This window comes from Myxocyprinus asiaticus, chromosome 48, assembly GCF_019703515.2.
Source record: "Myxocyprinus asiaticus isolate MX2 ecotype Aquarium Trade chromosome 48, UBuf_Myxa_2, whole genome shotgun sequence".
Lineage (NCBI taxonomy): Eukaryota > Metazoa > Chordata > Actinopteri > Cypriniformes > Catostomidae > Myxocyprinus > Myxocyprinus asiaticus.
This window is the reverse complement of record NC_059391.1, coordinates 30,068,282-30,087,016: the sequence shown is the minus strand read 5'-3', so window position 1 is coordinate 30,087,016 and position 18,735 is coordinate 30,068,282. Positions and strand designations below refer to the sequence as shown.

Here is an 18,735-nt window from a genome sequence, read left to right as displayed (position 1 = left end):
GGAAAAAGACAGTGTGGTTGTTTCAAGGAGCACAATACGACGATACTTGAACAAAATGAGCTGCATGGTCGAGTTGCCAGAAAGAAGCCTTTACTGTGCCAATGCCACAAAAAACGCCCGGTTACAATATACCCGACAACACCTTGACACACCTCACAGCTTCTGGCACTCTGTAATTTGGAGTGACAAGACCAAAATAGAGCTTTATGGTCACAACCATAAGCGCTATGATTGGAGAGGGGTCAACAAGGCCTATAGTGAAAAGAATACCACCCCCGCTGTGAAGCATGGTGGTGGCTCACTGATGTTTTGGGGGTGTGTGAGCTCTAAAGGCATGGGGAATCTTGTGAAAATTGATGGCAAGATGAATGCAGCATGTTATCAGAAAATACTGGCAGACAATTTGCATTCTTCTGCACGAAAGCTGCGCATGGGACGCTCTTGGACTTTCCAGCATGACAATGACCCTAAGCACAAGGCCAAGTTGGCCCTCCAGTGGTTACAGCAGAAAAAGGTGAAGGTTCTGAAGTGGCCATCACAGTCTCCTGACCTTAATATCATCGAGCCACTCTGGGGAGATCTCAAACGTGTGGTTCATGCAAGACGACCAAAGACTTTGCATGACCTGGAGTCATTTTGCCAAGACGAATGGGCAGCTATACCACCTGCAAGAATTTGGGTCCTCATAGACAACTATTACAAAAGACTGCACGCTGTCATTGATGCTAAAGGGGGCAATACACAGTATTAAGAACTAAGGGTATGCAGACTTTTGAACAGGGGTCATTTCATTGTTTTCTTTGTTGCCATGTTTTGTTTTATGATTGTGCCATTCTGTTATAACCTACAGTTGAATATGAATCCCATAAGAAATAAAAGAAATGTGTTTTTCCTGCTCACTCATGTTTTCTTTAAAAATGGTACATATATTACCAATTCTCCAAGGGTATGCAAACTTTTGAGCACAACTGTATATATATCATGAAAATGGTGTCTAATAATAATAATAATAATAATAAAAAAAAAAATGTAAATCATAAAACTCATTAAATCAAAGTATAATAATTAATTTTCAACAAAACATTGCAGTTGATAAAGTGATAAAGTGTTTCACCACAGAAATATTCACATTGATAAATCACAGCTGAGACTGATGAAAATACATCTGAATCAAAGCTGTGCTGATATTCATTTCTTATATTCAAAGTCAACAGCACTCTTGAAAGTGTGATATTGCTTAATAATAATAATAATAATAATAATAATAATAACAACATCTATAATTAATAGTAATAATGATAATAATGCCAATTATTGTTATGCCTATTCAAACTTAATATACAACAATATAATGTTTAATTTTTTATTACTCTAATTATAATTAATACTACTAAATTGAATATTACATTTTGCTATACAGTAGCAATATTCTGTATTTCTGTCATAATGTCTTAACATTCAAACACCCAGTTAAACCGAGCTTTTATTAAGACAGAAAATCACAGTCTTTTGTGGTTTAATAATTTTTCAAATTTTCCTTCATTTCATCCCAAATCAGTCAAAATGTGTTTTCTGAATCATAGAAATCATAGGGCCCTAAAATACAAAAAAAAAAAAAAAAGAAAAAAACAGACCAAAATGTAAGTTGTTCTCTAATAATCTTCTAAAAATGAAGTGTTTACAAATTAAATTCAAGGGGGCCTGGGTAGCTCAGAGAGTTTTGACGCTGACTGTCACACCTGGAGTCACGAGTTTGAATCCAGGGCGTGCTGAGTGACTCCAGTCAGGTCTCTTAAGCAACCAAATTGGCCCGGTTGCTAGGGAGGGTAGTGTCACATGGGGTAACCTCCTCGTGGTCGCTATAATGTGGTTCTCGCTCTCGGTGGGGCGCGTGGTGAGTTGTGCGTGGATGCCGCGGAGAATAGTGTGAAGCCTCCACACGCGCTATGTCTCCGTGGTAACGCGCTCAACAAGCCACGTGATAAGATGATTGACGGTCTCAGACGCGGAGGCAACTGAGATTCGTCCTCCGCCACCCGGATTGAGGCGAGTCACTATGCCACCACGAGGACTTAGAGCACATTGGGAATTGGGCATTCCAAGTTGGGGAGAAAAAAAATTTAATTCAAAATTACATTTGTGAATAAAGGGTTCATATAGTGTCCAACAGAATGTGCCACCATGTCTGTGCCAGTCATAATGGGGTCATTGTGTCAGTTCAAGCCACAGGCGTGGGCAACAGGGCAATAAACAGCCCGTAAACACATTAACAGGCACACCAGAAACAGCAGATGCCTCGTCCTGGCATCAGCAGCAGGCATATGTGTGAGAGACCGTGCCAGCCCTGAAGACATTTGCCACACTGGAGACTTAACAACGATCATCTAGATAAATAATACTTACACGCCTAGTTTATTTTTTGGACTATCAATGCAACATGATAACATGATCTACAAAATAGAAGCTTGGACACATCATCAATATCACTAATTTGATCAATATCTGATATTTGTCAAGAACACTTTAAAGTCAACATGAAACAGTGTTCACAACCCATTTTACTTCTGTAATGTGACATATTTCTGAGTGAAACAGGATATTCAGTGATGATGTAAATGTACAGCAGGACTTTACCTGGTGATTTGATTGGATGGTATAAAGTATATGACAGCTGGTTGAAAAATAAAGAGGGATTTGTGACTTCAAAAAGTCGTTTCGGAGGTGGAGCAACTTATTACATTATGATAAAAGACTGTAAAGACAAACAATGTTTTCTTTAGAATAACATGCACTAATGAATTGTTCAAAATAAGACCAGAAATGTGTATTAAGAGAGTAAATGGGGTCAATTTTGATTTCATGTTGACTTTAAAGAAGGGATGCACCGATGTGTCAGCCAAATACTGACCACATTCAAATCATCAGCATATCGGTCGTAGACATGAAAACACTGATATGAAAAAATAATTTTTATTGATAATGAATTGGGTAAATTCACTGCATTGTATAAAGTTTATACACAAGTCACAATACACAAGTCTAAATGTTCTCTGTTAACTCGTCTTTCACAATTAGCACTTTAGCGAGCATTTGGGTTTCATTAGTCAAGCCATTTATAATAATTTACTACAGTCAGCTATTGATCTGTGATTGGATACACATCAAATCAACCACATTAGGGTTGCATTACACAGCGCTGATGAGACAAACTCTATTATGCAAGTTCTCTGAACACTCTTAAAGGAATATTCCAGGTTCAATACAAGTTAAGTTCAATCGACAACATTTGTGGCATAATGTTGATTCCCAAGCAAATTAATTTCGACTCGTTCCTCCTTTTCTTTAAAAAAAAAGAGAAAAAGCACAAATCTGTGTTCCAGTGAGATTTGGGCTTTTTTTTTTTAAAGAAAAGGAGGAACGAGTCTAAATGTATTTTTGTGGTAATCAACATTATTCATCAAATGCTGTCGATTGAACTTAACTTGTTTTAAACCAGAAATATTCCTTTAATTCTAATAAACCTGTCCAGATGAATACAACAACTATTATATTCACTAATAAAGAGATGATTCAAACAAATAACAAAAAAAAAAACAAAAAAATGTAACTTTTATTATAAATAAATATACTGCATTATTTTGATTTTAACATTTCAAACACATCTTACGATTGAGACACTGAAATGATTCACACTTTTGACACACACACTCAGTTTTCAGTTTTCATATTTAAATAAAAACAAAAATAATAATTAAATAAATATGATATTATGCTTTCATTCCAGAGCCCTGGCTTCAAAATTTACATTTGTAATATTTTCCACCAGATGGCGCCATTTTTCTCATGTTTAGCCTATGGAGCAAATACAAGCTTTTCCCCTATTCTCTGTTTGCCGTATTATAGAGCACTGCAGGACAACTGAATAAATGATGCTGCTAAAATTGTGTGTGTGTGTTGGTATGGATGTCAGAGTGTGTGTGTGTGTGTATTGAGAAATGTGTGTGTGTGTGTGTGTGTGTGTGTGTGTAAAAAGCAACAGTGGCATTATATAAACAAACTGGTATTAAAATCCTAGTAGTATGATCAGGATTGATGTTGCTCTATACAATGCACTAATTGAAAGTGGAAAATAATATTATTTTGGCAGTTTTTTGTCCTCTAAGGAGCTCTGAGTAACTTTGTAGAAAACTCATAATACAGCTTATAATACACATGTATAAATGTATTATAATTTTTTTATTTATTTTGAGTAAAAGCTACACTGTGTAAATCTTGAATTTATTTTCACATAAATAATGTTTTTCAAACTTCTGTATTGTAAAAGAATCAAACATCACTGTCATTAAAATAGTATTATGTAAATTACCTCTGTACCACTTAAATATTCTTAAATATAAACCTTTCTTTTATGAACATTCACTGACACTTGACCTCCATGTGCTGACATTTAATAATATTTTTGCCTATTTTTAAGACTTACGCATTTCAATTTCAGAACAAAATTCCATCAAGGTGAATGGTGTAATTTTTAACCAACAAAAAAAGAAAATCTTTTTGTTATGAAATTGAAATATGTAAATTTATGACTGTGTCTTGTCATTAGTATGGAGCTGCTGACTATCACAAGATTGTCGTTCTGACCATGTAATGAATGTTATGAAGGCGCTCAGTGTAGCTAATGGCTCGTTTGTTCAATCAAACACTGGATTCTAACAAAGGAAAGTTCTACATCGTCTGTGAGTGTGTCATGTATGACTCGCTTTGAGAACTCAACAGTTCTCGCTGTTATCTCAGAGTCTAAAACAAGGTTATTTGTGTCCATTGATTGTCAGCTTCTGATCGTCTGGCTAATGTCTGTGATATCTCAAAGTGATTTCAGTGCTCCATAATCTCAAACAATCACTCGTCAGGAGAGACTTCACAGTCTTTTGTGAGTAAACACATTGTTAAGTGACTCGACTTGTTTTCTCATTGTCTTTCTGTAATTCTCTGACACTTTCCTGCAGTCGTTTGATGAAGATATGATGGACTCGTCCGCAGTACGTGTGTTCTGCGTCCTTCAACTGTGGACCGGAGCATCTCCAAACGGATACTAAAAGTGTCAGATTGATGGCTTAAAACTTAATAAACTCTCACCATTTCATTAAACATCACTAAAGCCAAACATTTAAAATGGACTACATTTACTTTCTTTGAGTCTGTGTAATTGCTGATTAGATGATTAGATTAGTGGCTAATCTAAATCAAGCTCCAGTATTTCAGCACTGGAAGATCATAACAAACTGAGGTTTCAATTGTTTTGATCGATAGTAATCATATATCAGGCTCTAACACACATACAAGAACATATCTATCTCCATACAGTACTCATGCAGTTTCATGCGCTTTTATAAACAGCTATTTGTATGCCGTTCTGATCTGGTATGAGATCATTAACAGGTGCTCTGGCTTCATCGAGCACACGTCAGGCCGTAAGGGCCATGTTTACCAAATCTGCCTGTTTATTTACGGGAAGATGGGCACTGCCAGCCAATCAGATGCAGCAGTGGTACAAAACATTTTACAGCTCTTCTGTGATGTTTAAGTGCTCATACTGAAGCGTTTCACTGTCAGACACATTCAAGCACTGAATCACGTCTGCTGGGATGCATAACAGTGTGTGTGTATATGATCAGAGGTGGAAAAACAAAGATTGATGATACACAATTGGGTTTTTGGTCTGAGAACATTTGGGTGAAAACCTGTCAAGAACAAGTCCAGGTCATATTTCAGCACAAAATCAAAGAAAGAAACAAGAAACTATAATTTGCATAAAGAAAATAAAGCCTATTTTTAGGAATATTAAGATTTTTTGTAGGGGTGCACGATATATCTGCATCCGATTAATAAAACCATTATAAATTGTGCCGATAGTGGAATTACCGCCAATAATTTGTTACGTTCCTTTGCTTGCGGTAGAGAATCTCTGACTGTATACAAATAAACAGCGTGTGTCACAGCATAACAGACCAAGAAACAATTGTGTTAGCCAAGTTAGCATGTCACGTCGCTCTGTAAGGATTATTTGCACATCTTTTTTTACCATTTTACTTTGTTTTGAGGCTCGTTTTAATCGGAATCATCTGCTGTAAGTAACGATATGTCATTTCCCATGTTTATGTTTCATTATGTAATCATGGAAATACATATTTAGTTTCAAGTGAGTAGTTTTTAATTAATTAGCTAGCAGCTCTAATTTAAAGGGTTAAAACATGGTTATCGATATTGGCCCAGAAATTCCATATTGGTGCATTTTTTTGCATTGTGACATTATTTTAACAATTTAACAAAATAAAAAAAATTAAAAAAAAAAAAAACATTTTAATTTGTATTACTTTCATGAATTAAAATAATGTCACAATCTCATAACAGTGCCAAAACAGGACTCATTTTCTTTATGCATATAATTAATCCATCTTTCCCTCTGAATATCTGATGTGTCTACAGGAAATGTAATTTAATAAAGGACTATTAAGATTTTTTGTAGGGGTTCATGATATATCAGCAGCCAGTATATTATTGGCCAAAAACTAGGAGAATGAAAATATAATTATTGTGCCGATAGTGGAATTACCATCAATATTTTTGCTAATAATTTGTTGTTATCAATTTGCTTGCTGCAGATAATCTCTGACTGTTTACAAGTAAACAGCATGGAGGAAAACAGACCACGATAGATAGTATTTAAAGCCAAGTTTGCATGTCACGTCGCTCTGTTAGGATTATTTTAACATCTTTGCACCATTTTATTTGATTTCAAGTGGCTAGTTTTAATCTGAATCATCTGCTGTATGTAACGATATGTAATTTACCATATTCTGTTTATGTTTCATGAAGTAATAAGCAAAAAAATATTTTGTTTCAAGTGAGTAATTAATTAGGTAGCAGCTCCAGTTGAAACGGTTAATTATCGGTATCGGCCCAGAAATCTCATATCGGTGCATTTTTTGCATTGTGACATTATCAAATCAAATCAAATCAAATCACTTTATTGTCACACAGCCATATACACAAGTGCAATGGTGTGTGAAATTCTTGGGTGCAGTTCTGATCAACATAGTAGTCGTGACAGTGATGAGACATATACCAATTTACAATAAACATCAAATTAACACAACACAATTTAAACATCTAATATACACATAATTACACACAACAATATACAAATAATAACATACACTGTACAGTATACAATACGCACTATATAGATACACATTATTCAATAAAAATAAAAAATAAAAATATATAAAAAAGTATATATAGTATATATAGAATGTACAGTATTGTACTGTATTGACATTCAGGCTGTCGGTTGATAGTCAGTTGTTAAGAGAGAAGATAATATAATAATAATATAATTTATGACAGTCCGGTGTGAGATATAAGAGTAAGAGTAATAAAGTGCAGTGCTGATGTATTTTGATCGTGGGAGATCAAGAGTTCAAAAGTCTGATTGCTTGGGGGAAGAAGCTGTCATGAAGTCGGCTGGTGCGGATCCTGATGCTGCGATACCGCCTACCTGATGGTAGCAGTGAGAACAACCCATGGCTCGGGTGGCTGGAGTCTCTGATGATCCTCCGAGCTTTTTTCACACACCGCCTGGTATATATGTCCTGGAGGGAGGGAAGCTCACCTCCGACGATGTGTCTGGCAGTTCGCACCACCCTTTGCAGTGCTTTGTGGTTGTGGGCGGTGCTATTGCCGTACCAGGCGGAGATACAGCCAGTCAGGATGCTCTCTACAGTACAGGTGTAGAACCGTGTGAGGATGTGGCGGTTCATTCCAAACTTCCTCAGCCATCTCAGGAAGAAGAGGCGCTGATGAGCCTTCTTCACAACGACTTCAGTGTGGATGGACCATGTGAGTTCCTCAGTGATGCGGACACCCAGGACACCCAGAACTTGAAGCTGATGACTCTCTCTACTGGTGCTCCATTGATGGTGATGGGACTGTGTTCTCTGTCTTTTCTTCTGAAGTCCACCACAAGCTCCTTTGTCTTACTGACGTTGAGGGAGAGGTTGTGCTCCTGACACCAGTGTGTCAGAGTGTGCACCTCCTCTCTGTAGGCTGTTTCATCATTGTCAGTGATCAGACCTACCACCGTCATGTCATCAGCAAACGTAATGATGGCATTGGAGCAATGTGTTGCCACACAGTCATGTGTGTACAAGGAATACAGTAGTGGGCTGAGAACACAGCCCTGTGGGGCTCCAGTGTTGAGGGTTAGTGATGAGGAGATGTTGCTGCCTATTCTAACCACCTGTCGCCTGCTTGACAGGAAGTCCAGGATCCAGCTGCACAGTGAGCTGTTTAAGCCCAGAGCCTGGAGTTTCTCATCTAGCTTGGAGGGCACTATGGTGTTGAATGCTGAGCTGTAGTCTACAAACAACATTCTCACATAAGAGTTCCTTTTTTCCAGGTGGGAGAGAGCAGTGTGTATTGTAGATACAATGGCATCATCAGTGGAGCGGTTGTTGCGGTAAGCAAACTACAACGGGTCAAGAGAGAGAGGCAGCACAGAGCAGATGTAATCTCTGATTAATCTCTCAAAGCATTTGCTGATGATGGGGGTCAGAGCAACAGGACGCCAGTCATTTAAGCAAGTTATTTTTGATTGCTTTGGAACAGGCACAATGGTGGATGTTTTAAAGCATGTGGGGACTACAGACAAAGAGAAGGAAAGGTTGAAAATGTCCGTAAAAACACCAGCCAGCTGGTTCGCACACGCTCTGATGACGTGGCCCGGAATGCCGTCTGGACCCGCGGCTTTGCGGATATTCACCCGTCGGAAGGATCGGGTTACATCCGCTACAGAGACAGAGAGTGAACTAACCTCTGTAGCTTCGGCTGCGAGAGCTCTCTCCGCGATGGCAGTGTTATTTCCCTCAAAATGAGCATAAAATATATTTAGCTCATCCGGGAGAGAGGCAGCAGTGTTCATGGTGGAGTTTTTATTCCCTTTAAAGTCCGTGATGATGTTAATTCCCTGCCACATGCTTCTAGAGTTGGTGGTGTTAAACTGTCCTTCAATCTTGCTCCTGTACTGGCGTTTTGCGGTTCTGATAGTTTTTCGGAGGGCATAACTGGCTTGTTTATGCTCCTCCGCATTCCCGGAATTAAAAGCGGAGGTCCGCACATTAAGTGCTGCGCGAACATCGTTATTTATCCATGGTTTCTGATTCGGATAGATCCGTATTGTTCTGGTCGGAACCACATCCTCCACGCACTTTTTGATGAAACACATTACGCTATCAGCGTAAAGCTCGATGTCGTCATCAGAGGCGGACCGGAACACCTCCCAGTCCGTGTGATCAAAACAATCCTGTAGCGTAGAGTCTGATTGGTCCGACCACCACTGGATCGTTCTGAGGGTGGGTGCTTCCTGTTTCAATTTCTGCCTGTAAGCGGGCAGAAGCAGAATGGAAGAGTGGTCCGATTTGCCAAATGGTGGGCGGGGGAAGGATTTGTAGCCATCCCGGAACGAAGAGTAGCAATGGTCCAAAACCCGGTCCCCTCGTGTGTTGAATCTAATGTGCTGGTGGTATTTTGTTGCGACTGATTTTAAACTGGCTTTATTAAAGTCCCCGGTCACAATGAACGCGGCCTCAGGGTGCGCGGATTCCTGCTCACTTATAATCCCGTACAGTTCCTTGATTGCCCGGTCTGTGTCGGCTTGTGGCGGGATGTACACAGCAGTGATAATGACCGCTGTGAATTCCCTCGGTAGCCAGAATGGTCGACACAGAAGCATGAGAAATTCCAGATCAGGAGAGCAGAAAGACTTGATAGAATGTACGTTCCTCTGATCACACCAGGATTTGTTGATCATAAAACATACACCACCTCCTCTGCTTTTACCTGAGAGGTCTTTCGCTCTGTCCGCTCGGTGCACGGAGAATCCCGCGGGTTCAATGGCTGAGTCTGGAATCTCCGCGGACACCCAAGTTTCCGTAAGGCAGATAATGCAGCAGTCCCTCGTCTCTCATTGGAAAGAGATCCACGCTTTCAGCTCGCAGAGCTTGTTGTCCAGAGACTGAACATTTGCCAATAGAATAGTGGGTAGGGGGGGTTGATTTGCGCGCCGTCTTACTCTGATGAGAACGCCAGCTCTGTTTCCCCTTTTCCTTTTGCGTTTCCACGGCCGGGCTGCCCAGACAAAGGGCTACGCTTGCGTGCTTGTAAACAGCGGGTCGGCATTGAGGAATTTGAAGTCCGGTTTACGGTGTGAAATTGCTGAACCAATGTCCAAAAGTGTTTGTCTGTCGTAGACAATAAGGCAGACAACATCCAAGACAAAAAACATAAGAATTGTGAACAAAACAAACAAAACATTACTATGTTGTGTCGGAGCTCGCAATGCAGCAGCCATACTCGGCGCCATCTTGAGTCCATAGTTATTGTAACAATTGCATACAATTACCCCACAATTTTCATTATTGTAACACCCCCCCCCCCCCCCCCCAAAAAAAAACTCATTCTCATTAATGCAATGTATGTCATTAAGGTGTCAAATTGGGACTAATTTTCTTTATGCATATATAATTAATCCATCTGAATATCTGATGTGTCTGCAGGAAATGAAACTGAAGTGTAATATTGCATGTGTTCATGAGAGGTCTGTGACTGTTGTGCGTTCGTGAATTCAATGGGTGTAGAAATGATGATCCACGTACAGCCAGAGGAATCATGAGTCTGTAATAATGATCTCATTGAGCTAATGATCCATCATACTTCCTGTTAAATGAGAGAAATACTGACCATAATGATCACACAAAGTCCACAGAACTGAAATGATGCAAAGGTAAACTCCACACAGAGTTATCAATGAGAACAGAATCAAATCAGTCTATTTCTTTGCTTCAGATTCAAAGCAATAAATCAAGTTAGATTCAAACTGATTCATGAATCAGTTTGTCCAATTCTTTTAGAAATGTGTTCATGAATTGGACATCCCCATCCCCTATGTTCTTTGAGTGCCGCCAGTGAAATGAAATGTATAAAATATCACACATCACTATTGCACTGTTCAATCAAGTAACGCAACCCACATATTTCTACATTATAATTAGGGATGCATCGATACTGATACTGGTATAGGGTCCGATACCGTGCTTAAGTACTGGTACTCATACTCGTAAAAATGCTCCGATACCAAAAACCAATACTATCTGACGTACAAATGTCATTACGTAAACATTCAGCGCACAGATTAAAATCACGTCATGTCCTAGTGAGATTATTTAACAGCAAGAGATGCGATTTAATAAGATATCATCACTTTGAGTCACATAGTGAGGCAGATACCTGTACATTAGTAAAACATTAGATTTCAGGGGAGTAAAGATTGATGTTGACTGGATGAGAGGCTCTAAAGATGTCATATTGGGTCCCGTCTGGACGCCGAGTCTAAACGTGAGATATTTGTACTGGATGAGGTTAGTTATTAATTCTTCTAAAGTAATTTCACTGTCTGAGTCATAGTTTGAGAAGCTTTGGGAGCAACATTGCAGATACAATTAGTCTGTGCATCCCCACATACACTGCAAACAAATCCTGATATTCCAAAATTGCCAGTTGGATTTGGAAAAATAACTGGCAACCTAAAACAGAGACTCACTCCAACAACACATCTGATGTCATTAGAGTGTTTGGCTACAACAGGCGGACTGTGATGTCCTGTGAGAGTCGAAGTGTTGAGCCTGAAAAACCCCATTAGATCAGCTGAACAGGTGTTGGGTCAGAACACACACTTACACACACTTACATACATTGGATTTCATGTTTTATGAGGACCATAGACATAATGATTTTTATACTGTTCAAACTTTATATTCTATCCCCTAACCCTACCCCTACCCCTCACAAAAAACTTTCTGCATTTTTACATTTTCAATAAAACATTGTTTAGTATTTGAATTATGGGGACACTAGAAATGTCCTCATAAACCACATTTATAGCATAATACCCTTGTAATTACCAGTTTATAACCTAAAAAAAAGTCCTCGTAAACCACTTAAACCCACACACACACACACACACACACACACACACCTGTGAATGACACTCATGCTGTAACGTTCACTCAAACTGCTCCTGTATTCAACAGTCCAGCTAATATAACACAAACCGCTGTAGCTCATGAAACCATTCAAGTAATGTGGAAATATGAGAAACAGTGAAGAACAAGAGTGACATCTGCTGGTGAGGTCTGGTATTAACACACACATACATAACATTGCAAGTTTGTTCTGAATAAAATCACACACTCATCATATGTGTTCAGTACCTTGAAGTGTTCGTGTCATGTTCATGAGTTCACTCCAGTCTTGCTGTAATACTGGTGTTGTGCAAAGCGGTTATACCAACCACAGCTCCTCATGCTCCATAGCAGCCCTGTGACTGCTGTTAAACCCCGAGAGAAACTTCCAGATGTCCTCCACCGGCCGCAGGAACAACATGTCTGTGTCCACATACAGCACAGAGTCCACTTCCTTTAAGATCAGCTGAAAAATTCAGTATAAAACATATTCAGACACGATTAAAACTTCAAAGAACTTTCACAACATTCTGTGAGAGCAGAAAAATGAGACATTAAACTTCAAAGTGTCTAAAGTCAAACTCAAGTTTCACACCGAAATTGGTTTTAGTGAAGCACAAAACTGACTGCGCCCCACTCAAGGCAAGGTTATTTATAAAGCACATTTCATGGCCATGACGTGGAACTCTGGCTCGGCATCTGCCTCCCCCACAGTGAATGTGGAACCAATAATCTGCAGAGCGAGGTTGATATATTGAGCCAGGATTTGTTATAAACAATAATCAGAAGGTTTTGGCCATAACAGATGGCATATTTTGTTTCAGATATGTGTCCAGTGCACCTCACGTCTGTCTGAAGCCGTCATGCAGCTCGTCTTCGGCAAAAATATAAAAGTGCAAATCTCTGTGGCTGAAGAGAACGGCAAATTTCAGCATCATGAGATTTTCCTGTAACCTGTAGCCACACACCACCGGCGCCAGACCGATGGGCTCCAAACGCTCCTGATCACGACTGCCGGACACAGTGTACCTGCACACAACACACAACACAGGTGAGTGCATGATGTACCACACTGACACTACAGCTGGAGAAAAGAGACACATGGAAAATTAACACAGACAACATGTGAAAACACGGAATCAACTTTTATCCATATATGCACCCCCCCCCCCCCCCCCATCACCCAACATACATCCTAGTGGTCAGACATTAAAGAGCAACAGACACACATATAAACTTGCAATTCAAAGAAAATACTCTATGACATAAAAAGACATAAAGAAATTAACCAACCAAAAAAAAAAAGAACAAAGATTCCACATATTAATTACAGAAATTACCCAATTGTCCCTCTCCACTACTCCTCCCCCTCAACCCCCCAGGAAGGCCAAATAAGTGCCCCACTTCCTGCCATAATGCACCCAACCTGCCCAGTATTCTATATAATAGCTCCTCAAAAGCCACCACTCTGCCCAACTCGGTGCACCACTCATGAAATGAGGGTGCACCCGGCAACTTCCATCCCCTGAGTATCACCTGCCTGCCGATCATCAAGCAAGTAAGGACGTAGTTTTCTATGTGTTTATTTATAATATTAATACCCGCCCCATCACCCAAAATACACAGTCTGAGGCAGAATAAAATCTGAGTGTCCAAGACCTCGCAGACAAATCTCTGAACCCCAGACCAAAACTCCTGAATCTCAACACAGGACCAAAAAACATGGGCCATGTCCCCATCCTCCAACCGGCATTGCCAGCAAGTAGGTGTGTCTTTAAGGCCAAGCCTGTACAGTCTAGAGGGGGTCCAATAAAGACGATGCAGAATCTTAAATTGAATGAGGCGCACCCTTGCATCCCTAGACATAGACTTGACATAAATCCTACCCCATTCTCCATCTTCTAGGACTAAATTCAGGTCTCTCTCCCATAACTTCTTAAGAGATGTTAGAACCCTGTCCCCTAGACTCTGAATTAGCCAGGAATAGTATGCTGAAGCTTCATGACCTTTGTGTCTGCCGCTTTAGGGGGTTATGTACTACACCCAAAGGTGGTACAGAGTAGATGGCGCAGCTGTAAGTACCTGAAGAATTGAGATCTGGGAATCCCAAACTGCTGTATAATATTTTCAAAGGATCTCAATGCTCCATTTTAATACAGGTCACCCAGTGTAGTAACACCCTTCTCAATCCATTCTGTCCAGCAGAAAGGGGACTTGTTAATGCACAACTTCAGGTTTAACCAAATACTTGTGGCAAAGTTCAGATAAATGTCAGAGTTGAACACGCGAGAAACTTTTGTCCACACTAAATGCATGTGTGAGATGACGGGATGTGTCTTTACTTCTCTGGACAGCTTGGTGGAAAGACTTTGCAATGGCAAGATAGGGGCAAGGAACTCCTGTTCAATGAAGAGCCAGGGAGGGGCTCTCTCAGGTGGAAGTGACCAATGTGCCAAATGTCTGAGACCAAAAGTCATGTCATAATATTGATTAAAGTGGGTAAACTTAAACATTTCAGCTAATATATTAACTTTTACTTACAAATTTGATGTACGTAAATTATACTAAAATAAACGTGAATAAAAGTGAAATTTAAATAAACATTTTATTACAACGTTCACATTTGAACTTTTCTTATAAACTCATGTTTAATTATGTACCACGTGAAAATTTACTTATTTTTTGTACCTATGACATTTACAAAATTTAGCAAATAAATGACAAGTTCCCTATCTGTCACTCACTCGACATTGTGTCGATGTAGAGACACTAGGGGTCACTCTTGGGAGCCCCAAACACCTCTGCTTTTTGACAAAAAGGCCAATGGGAATTGCTGAGTGGAATTTGCATGGCACTCCCCCAGACATACAGGTATAAAAGGAGCTGGTATGCAACCACTCATTTAGATTTTCTCTTCTGAGCCGAGCGGTTGTGTTCGGCAAGCTGAATTACTCTGCCAGTCTATTCACCTCGAAAAGCTGTTGGATTTATGGTGCATTACAGTGGCTTCTCCCCCTCTTGCACTGGTGAAGTTCAGAGAACGCCCCTGGGTGCTTCAGCAGTTAAAAGAGTATATTCTTCCTACTAAAAGAGTGGCATTAACGGAGAGCATCTTTTTAAAGATGCCTCTCCGTTTGTGTGTATTTCCTGGTTGCGGTCGTTACCTCTCCGCTTCCGATGGCCACGATCGCGGTCTTACGTGCTTAGGCGCTGCCCACGCGGAGACAGTGTTCATGGATGGGTCATGCTCACGGCCGCACCCCGCCCCGGTCCCTTTCTTCCCAGAGGTGCATGAGGAGCTCACAAGGTCGTGGTAGGCACCTTTCACTGCCTTCGATGGTGGGGATGCCAGGGGGTACTCGGTGATTCCCCAGGTGGATAAGGCAGTTGCGGTGCACCTGTGCAGGACCGCCATCCAGCGCCTGTAGGGTTATGTTGTCTCTGGTGACTAAGGCCTGCGGTGCCGCTGGACAGGCCACCTCCACCCTGCACGCCATGGCTCTCCTGCAAGTGCACCAAGCCAAGGCGCTAAGAGAACTGCACGAGGGTAGCTCCGCTAGGCGACCGACCTCACTATCCGGGCAACGAAGGTCATGGCGCGGTCTCTCGGGCAGGCGATGTCAACCCTAGTGGTCCAGGAGCACCACCTATGGCTCAACCTGGTCGAGATGAGAGAGGCTGACAAGGCACGGTTCCTTGACGCCCCCATTTCCCAGGTCAGCCTGTTCAGCGACACCGTCGAGGACTTCGCCCAGCAGTTCTCGGTGGTGAAGAAGCAGACGGAGGCTACACAGCACATCCTGCCCCGGCACGGCTCAAGACCCCGCACCCCGTCTGCTTGTCGCCAAGGGCGTCCTCTTGCAGCAACAGCACCGGCTCTGCCGCAGCCCGCCCCAGTGGCCCGGCACCACCGTGGAGCCCACCGCAGGAAGCAGACGCCACCCACCTCACGGCCGGCCACCAAGAACCCAAGGAAGGCTTCGAAGAACCCCTGAGACGGCCGACCCAGGGACGAGGAGACCCACTTATATGGAGCTGGTGGACAGACCACTCCATCCCCCGGTGGAGGGCCGGGAGGAGAATCTTTTGTTTCATTTTTTGCTGCATGCCCAAGAGCCTGCAGTACCCAAAACTTGAACAAAAGAGTGGTTTTCTTGTTCCCTGGGTCACATGTCAGGTGCGCATGGCTGTCGTCTTGACCACCATCCACTGTCCCATTTTGGCAGGTTTGGCGCTCCAGCGGCAGACTGTGGCACAAACATGCCCACACCGGGTTGTTTCCAACGGACTGCGGGAACAATATTCCTCCTCCTCGACCAATCTTATGGTGGGCGTCAGGAGCCAGATAAGTGCTTAGATGTCTCTGGACTCAGCACGGCCACGGGGTTTGAGCCCCTCGACGTGGCGCCTCAGGCTCCGCCTGCTTTGGTACACCCTGACTGAGGCACCCCTTGGTATAGACATGCTGGCACACAGCTGGCCCCCAGGATTATGCAAATATGCATTTCCCCCAGTGAGCCTACTTGCACAGACCCTGTGCAAGGTCAGGGAGGACATGGAGCAGGTCATCCTAGTAGCACCCTACTGGCCCATCCAGACGTGGTCTGGTGAATTCCCCTGAGGAAGGACCTTCTTTCTCAGGGACAGGGCACCATCTGGCACCCATGACCAGGCCTCTGGAATCTCCACGTCTGGCCCTTGGACAGGACGCGGAAGACATGAGTAGCCTACCACCCGCGGTGGTAGACACGATCACTCAGGCTAGGGCTCCCTCTATGAGGTGCCTGTATGCCTTGAAGTGGTGTCTGTTTGCTAAGTGCTGTTATTCTCAACGCGAAGACCCCCAGAGATGCGCAGTCAGATCAGTGATTTCCTTCCTGCAGGAGAGGCTGGAGGGGCCCCTGGAGTCAGTTGAGCTTAAGGCACTCTCTTTGAAGACTGCTCTCCTGACTGCGCTCACTTCCATCAAGAGGGTAGGGGACCTGCAGGCATTCTCTGTCAGCGAATCGTGTTTGGAGTTCGGTCCGGGTTACTCTCACGTGATCCTGAGACCCGACCGGGCTATGTGCCCAAGGTTCCCATGACCCCTTTTAGGGATCAGATGTTGAACCTGCAAGTGCTGCCCCAGGAGGAGGCAGACCCAGCCTTGGCATTGCTGTGTCCAGTACGTGCTTTACATATCTATTTGGATCGCTTCGAGCAGCTATTTGTCTGCTGGTGGACAGTGGAAAGGAAGCACTGTCTCCAAACAGAGGATCCCCCACTGGGTCATTGATGCCATCGTGATGGCATATCACACTCAGGACATGCCACCCCCCGTGGGGTTATGAGCCCACTCTACTAGGAATGTAGCGGCCTCCTGGGCCCTGACCAGTGGCACTTCTTTGGCAGACATCTGCAGAGCAGCGGGCTGGGCAACACCCAACACCTTTGCGAGATTCTACAATCTCAGTACGTGTGCTAATTAGACCCTGTACTGGGGTAGGTGCTCCACATGTGCTGGTTCCCCGTATGTGACCCCATGTGAAATCGTTTCCCTGCCAGTAAACTGCGTCTTCCTTGAGCAGAGGCCCCTCTGCCCCCGGTCACCATGTTTGTAGAAACTCCTCTGCCCTCGGGTAGGACCTACCATGCGACTTCTCCACATGATATACTTCCGACAAGACTCGGTAAGACCTTGTGATGTATTTTCACTCAAAATACCCCCCCCCCCCCCCACTTCTCTGGGCGGGGTGTGGTCTCTGCGGTGTCTTCCCCTTGGGAGTAACACCCCCCTCAACATAGACATTTATGGCCCCGAGTTGGTTAACAAATTCCACTCTTTTTGGGGATAAAAAAAGAGGCCACGGCTGGTCTAGCCTGTCCCTATTTGTTGGGCAGTCGACTTGTTCCCGAAGGACCGTTCGACGCTCATAAGAGCGTTGGGGAAGGGGAAGACATTGTGTCCCTCTTGCCACAACACTGAACTACCCACTGAAATGGACGGGACCTTGTCTCGGCTCCTCAGGCACAAAACCTGAATGAGTGGTTGCATACCAGCTCCTTTTATACCCAAATGTCCGGGGGAGTGGCATGCAAATTCCACTCACCAATTGTCCTTTTTTCAGCAGAGGTTTTTGGGGCTCCCAAGTGTGACCCCTAGTGTCTCTACATTGACACAACGTCTCGTTCCCTCCATCAGGGAACGGAGGTTACGAAAGTAACCAGGACAATTTTCTACTTTAGGACTGATACATGATGACACATCATAAAGACAACAAACAATTGTGAATAATATTTACTTATAATCTAGACTCTAGCTTATGAGTAAATATTATTCAGGATTGTTTGTTGCTAGCAGCTAGATCATTCATTTTTACATGTTGAATTGAGTACAAATATAGAATTTACTTAATATTTTTTATTTATTCAGTGTAGAAAGTACTTAATCGTTTCTTCTGTATTTACTTCACCACAAAATGATTATTTTTTCATTGTAGAGAGCAACCAACACCATCAGAGCAGTGAAGTGAAATAGATGTTTGACCAACAAAACACAAAAGGTATATTATTTTCCATCATTTATCATTAGTATCACCTTTAAATTTGTGCATTATATAAAGGTTTTATTATACAAACATTTCTGTTTGCGCCGACATTGCAGATTCGGAGTACAGTT

The 18,735-nt window shown here is 42.3% G+C and overlaps 1 long non-coding RNA gene across 1 annotated transcript in view; it reads right to left on the bottom strand.

The window, feature by feature from the left end:
• The window catches only part of LOC127437140 (uncharacterized), a 49,843-nt gene extending 37,171 nt beyond the window's left edge, over nt 1-12,672 (bottom strand). The window contains exon 1 of the long non-coding RNA XR_007896529.1: nt 12,327-12,672. This is a non-coding gene — a long non-coding RNA (uncharacterized LOC127437140). The remainder of the gene's footprint in view (nt 1-12,326) is intronic.
• Nucleotides 12,673-18,735: the final 6,063 nt, after the last annotated feature.